This window comes from Cryptomeria japonica, chromosome 6, assembly GCF_030272615.1.
Source record: "Cryptomeria japonica chromosome 6, Sugi_1.0, whole genome shotgun sequence".
Classification (NCBI taxonomy): Eukaryota; Viridiplantae; Streptophyta; class Pinopsida; order Cupressales; family Cupressaceae; genus Cryptomeria; species Cryptomeria japonica.
In genome coordinates, this window is record NC_081410.1 from 116,405,485 (window position 1) to 116,411,605 (window position 6,121).

Here is a 6,121-nt window from a genome sequence, read left to right on the forward strand (position 1 = left end):
TCGCCATTCTACATTTCCCACCATTCTATATTTCTCATGGTAGGAATAATCTTTGCCTCTTCGCCATTCTACATTTCCCTTGCTAGAAGTCATTGTCTAAATTCATGACAATGTCTATACAACACCTAAGATGCACCTAAAAAATCAGAATATATCAGATTTTTTAAATTTCAGTTAATTATCGCTCCATAGACATTTTGCAAGTTCACCACTAATTTGTGAAGGAAGAAGTGAATTCATTACGAAAATGCCCAGCAGAAACTGAAAGTACCCATCATCAGATACGCGATTTATATATATATCATGCATAAATTTTAAAGTTCCTTCTCTAAGAAGAAAAGGATAGATTAAAACAAACACGCCCGGTGGGACTCGAACCCACAATCGCCTGATTAGAAGTCAGACGCCTTATCCATTAGGCCACGGGCGCTCTTTGTTTTATTTTCCTTACAGTTATTTTTAGTTTGAATTCTTAGGCGACTACTTTTTATATAATTATTCAATGTGAAAAATGGCACACTCTTATTTTTAATTATTTACATTTTTTTTAACAAAAAATATTTTTAAAATTGTAGAGCTGATATTAAAAAATAATTAAAAATTAAATTTAGAATCATAAAACAAGTATTAATTGAATAAAATTATATAAAAACTTCTAAATAAATAAAACCATTCCTTTTAACTTATGTAAAAATAACATATATCAATTTTTTTTAATAAATATTAAAAATGATATTTAGATGAAAAATAAAAAATAAGTGATAAAGTAAAAATTTAAATATTTTTTAATTTTTGATACAATATTTTTTATATTTATTTTTTAATTATTAAAAAATATAAAAGACGTAAAAAAATCTTATTTAAATTTTAAAATGATAAATATTTCAAAAATATTACTTACTGATTTATATTTTTAATTGTTTAAGCATATTACTATTTACTATTTTATTATCAAATTACACAATAGATAATTTTAATAATAACCCTTTGAATTTTAAAAAAGAAAGAAATAAAGAAAAATGCATTAATATAGCTCATCCATCCCATGTTTATATAGATTTTTCTAAAATAGGTGTACTAGTTTACTTTATTTTTTAAATAATTATTCATTTAAATGCTTAGCTAACTACATCACTCATTTAAGCTAAGTAATTAACCATTTTAACTTCTAATGAAGATTTTTTTTTCACATTATTAGTTCGTGCTATGAAAGTATAGGTGAGGGTGCATATTTAACTAATGCTTAATAATTTTTATTTAAATCAATCAAATTTTTTTTCCATATTCTCAATTTTATTATTTTAGCTATTTTTTATTATCTATGTGTAAACTGCGAAAAATGCGAATTTCGAATTCCCCGCGATCAAAACTACTTCCACGTAGAATGATGAGGAAGGAGAGTGGTGGGTGGTTCTAGGGAAGAAATCCAAGAGGCGCTGGAACTCTCAAATGCTCTCTTCGGCTGTTAATGTTGCAATTTTAGATAATAAGGGTGGTCCTCTTTTGAGCGACACCAAATATGCTTGTTTCCCTTCATCTCTCCCCAACTCATCCGGCATTGCCGATTGCTCTATGAGGAAAGTACATGATTATAGGAAGATTTTGAATGGTATCTATGGTTAAATTCATTGCAATATGGATTTCCGCCACCACGACCAAAATCTCACTGGCAGGTGCAAAGGCCACCGCTGGGTAAACGAGGTAGCCCTAGGGTTTTCTCCAATCCTCACATGAATTTTCTCCCTAATTAGTCATTTAAAGAAGATAAAATAGCTTCGTCCCCGGTGGTAGCCATTTCTGGCCAAGCTGTAATATCTGATCAACAACAGGATAAGAAGGTCATTAACTTACATTTAGATCTCCTGCATGATTACTGTGATTTGTTTTACAATAAGGGTATTATTGCCTTCTGGAATGGGAAACATCAGATCTTTGATGAAATGAAAGAATGGTGGAAGGAGGAATTCTCCAACCAGGTAAGTATTACTAACCTAGGTTTTAACTATTTTCTCATTACCTGTGCTAATTTGAACATTAAAAAAGAAATTCTGGAGTGTGAAGTAAAATTGATAGAAGGATATGTCTTTCAGTGTTTTGATTGGATGCCGAATTTTAACCCCAAAAATTTCCAACCTAAGAAAGTTGTGAGATGGATAAATATAGGTCCTTTGCCGGTAGAATTCCATTGCCCTAAAATTATGTTATAGCTTCGCAATTAGGAGTTTTTCTAGGAGTAGAAGGTTTGTATAAGGATTTGGCAAAAGATATAAAGCTCCTTATACAATTTGATTCTGAAACCCCAAATTTGAACCCTATCGAGTCAATTACTGAGAAGGGCAGTTGGTGTATATCTCCCTCACTTTATGAGGGTGAATTCAACACCTCTAATATCTTCCTTTGTAACCCCCATGGTAGTGAGAAAATCTTTGATAATAACAACTCTGCCTCTAGCTCAGATAGCATGGGTAAATCGAATTTGAATTTTGTTGGATGTCGGTCGTCCTCTAGGGCTCCCACAATGACAAACATGGAGATCCGGAGTCGTAGCAAGTCTCAATTGAAGAGTAAGGGTCCAATGTGCCCCCAGAATAATAAGACTTCCTCAATGTGCCCAAATGACAATCCCATTTCACCGCGAGTTGCGACATTTCCCACAATAGGTGAGAATTTGTGCCATGTAAATAGCATTGTGGGGGTTTGTAGCACGAGCCATAGTATTATCTCCTCTAAGAATAGGGATAAGAGGCAAGTGGTCTCTGATAACAGATCAAAATTGCAAAAACTGTTGTTAGGAGTAGAGGAATTCAAAGCGAATGTGCTGGAGCAGTTGGAGTTATTGGATCAACATATAGATCTAGAACAAAAAGTAGTTAATTGCCTAAATCCGGATGAGATTAGGGATTTTGGTTTAGGGGCTACGTGCCTCTTTGAGAAATTCACAGCTTTGGAAGAGGATGTTGGAGAGGCAGGTCTGGAAGGAGATCAACCTTTAGATGGTGATGATGGAGCCATAGGTGGAAGTAAGTTGGGGTTAGGTAATTGTTTAGGAGGCAAGACTAAACCAGATTGTGGTTCATCCTTGAAGAAAAGAGGAAGGAAATCTATAATTTAACTTAGAAATATGGATGGAGAAGCAGTAGGATAGGCTAAAATAACCTCGATTCTGAATGCAGGGAAGGGGAAGTACCTTCCCACTCAGCCATGAATATCATTATGTGGAATGTTAGGGGCTTGAATGCCCCTAACAAGAAACACATTCTAAAGCATTGCATCCTCACCTCAAAAGAAAAATTAACTTTAGTCCAGGAGACCAAGCTTAACCAAATTGAGATTGAGAATTTCCAAAGAAGGTTAGGCTATTTAGAGTGGGAAGCAATTCCTATGGAGGGAGCCTCAGGGGGTCTGGGTATCATCTGGGATTCAAGAAGGATTTCAATTAATAATATCTCAAGCAATAAGTTATGGATGTTTTTCTTTGTCAAACATCTTAGTTGTAATCTGAACTTCATCCTCTTCAATATCTATGGCCCTATACCTACACATGAGAAGTTAATAGTATGAAATGAAGTAGGTCAACTGTTAACATTGCATCCAGAGTCAAATTATTTTTTGGGGGGGGACTATAATGCCATAGCCGACCTCTCAGAAAAATTGAGGGGACTAAAAAGAGCACCCCAAGCTCTAATAGATTTTAGGAATTGGATCAATTTTCATAATATGATAGACATCAATACTGATAATGGCTCCTTCACCTGGAATAATAGAAGGAAGGGTTCAACAAAATTGTGGAAAGGTTAGATAGGTTCCTCTTCAAAGGTAATATCTTGGAATTTCATTATCTTCTTAAGGCCTCCATCCTCCCCATTTTCCGGTGCAATTAACCATTGAGGAAGACTTAAAACCTAAGAGGCGCCCTTTCAAATTTGAGAAAATGTGGATGAAAAATGAATCATTTTTGGAGAATGTATAAAAATGGTAGAAAGAGGCAGATGTTTTGGGATCAAGACTCTGTTGTTTTGTAGCCAATATTAAATACATTAAGAGGAAACTTCTTCTTTGGAACAAGGACAGGTTTGGCGATATCTTTTCCTCTAAGAAGGATATAGAATCTGCCTTGGCCCTTCTGAACGATAAAATCATTAAGGAAGGAATAGATCAAGATAGCTTCTTAAAAGAAAAGGAGTTACTCCGTAAATATGAAGATATCTTGACTAAGGAGGAAATCTTCTGGAGGCCGAAATCCAGATTAACTTGGATTTTTGAAGGAGATCAAAATACAATTTTTTTTCATGCTACTGCAAAGTTCAGAAATAGGATTAACAAAATCGCCAATATTAGGAGCAAATCCGGGGTTATCCTAAATGACCTAGGGGATATTGCAGCAGAAGCGCTATCCTTCTTTCAAAGATTATTTAATAAAGAGATGTTCTCTGATCTGATAGCTCAATCCAGCCTGCTTAATAACATCCCCAAAATTATTAATGACAACCAAAACAACCTTTTAAACCGGAAATTCAACAAACAAGAAATAGAAGAGGCCTTATTCCAGCTCCATCCAGATAAGGCCCCTGGTCCAAATGGATTTCCTGCATGTTTCTTTTAGGCTTGTTGGCACTTCATAGGTGAGAAGTTGGTAGAAGCTTTAGAGGGGGCAAGATGCTCAGGTAGATTCCTTACATAAATAAATAACACCTTCTTAGTTCTCATTCCCAAAAAGGAGAATGTGGACAATATGAGTGATCTTAGACCCATATCACTCTGCAACACTATCTATAAGGTCTTCTCAAAGGCATTGGCCAACCAGCTTAAACCTTTGCTTTCAATTATCATATCGAAGGAGCAAACTGGTTTTGTTTTGGGTAGATCCATTTTTGGTGGAGTCATCATAGCTCAAGAGGCTATCCATTCCATCCAACACAACAATTGGGCCTGTATGCTCATGAAATTAGATATTAGGAAAGAATATGACATGGTTAATTGGAGATTCCTATGTAAATGCTTAGAGGCTTTTTGTTTTAGTAGAGCTTGGATCAATTTAATTTTTGAGTGTATCTCAAGTCTCAAGGTCTCTGTTTTAATTAATGGAGCTCTTGAAGGTTTCTTTGAAATTTCACGGGGTCTGATGCAAGGCTGGGATCCATTATCTCCCTTCCTCTTTATCATCATGGCGGAGGCCTAGGAAGGACCATTCAAAAAGCTCAGAAGTTGGGTAACATCTCTGGGATAAAAGTCACCAGCAATCTCCCTCCTGCTACCCATCAACAATTTGTTCATGATACCCTATTGTTTGGAGAAAGCAGTCTGGTAGAAGCCAGGAACTTCAAGCTTATTCTAAATTGATTTTCTAGAGCATTTGAGCAAGTGGTCAATAAGGAGAAATCAAACCTACTCTTTTTTAACACAGATGCTAGAACACATAAAGCCATTGCCAAAGTGTGAGGTTTTCAGATAAGGTCTCTACCTTGCAAACATTTAGGTCTCCCAGTGTATAAGGGGCAAAGGTCTTCCAACCTTTGGGGACACATCTTATCCAATCTAGATCAAAAACTCCAAAATTGGAAAGGTAAATGGTTGTCAGCGGTAGGTAGAGTTATCATGTTACAATCTATTCTCTCAGCCCTTCCCCAATATTAGATGACTTGTTTTCCTTTATTGACGGGTGTTAAAAAAAAGTTTGATAAAAAAATTAGAACCTTTTTTTGGCAAGGGTCGGTAGATAAGAAGAAATTTGCATTAATAGCATGGGATAAGGTATGTCGACCTAAGGAGAAAGGGGGACTAGGGCTCAGAAATCAGGCTTTCCAAAATAAGACTTTAGGGGCTAAATCAATTTGGAAAATGTATAAGGAACCCCATAGGAGATGGGTGAGAATTTTGTTAAGCAAATATCTAGACTCTAAGGACCCTACTAGCATTTTCAAAACTCTAAACCTGCCTAAAGGCTCGAGAATTTGGAATTTCCTAGTCAGCTGTAGGATGTTCTTCCCCTAGAACTTTCATGGAATGTTGGGAAAGGTGACCAGGATTTATTTTGGGAAGATTCGTGGGGTGGTTATCCACCAATACATAAGGTTTTGAATGATCAGAACTTAAAAGATACATTGGAGACAAAGGTTGGTCC

General features: G+C 35.6%; 1 non-coding gene across 1 annotated transcript; it reads right to left on the reverse strand.

Moving 5' to 3' along the window:
* Positions 1–357: 357 nt before the first annotated feature.
* On the reverse strand, positions 358–430 carry TRNAR-UCU (transfer RNA arginine (anticodon UCU)). Its single transcript has one exon. It is a non-coding gene; the product is annotated as a tRNA-Arg (tRNA).
* Between the last annotated feature and the right edge of the window lie 5,691 nt (positions 431–6,121).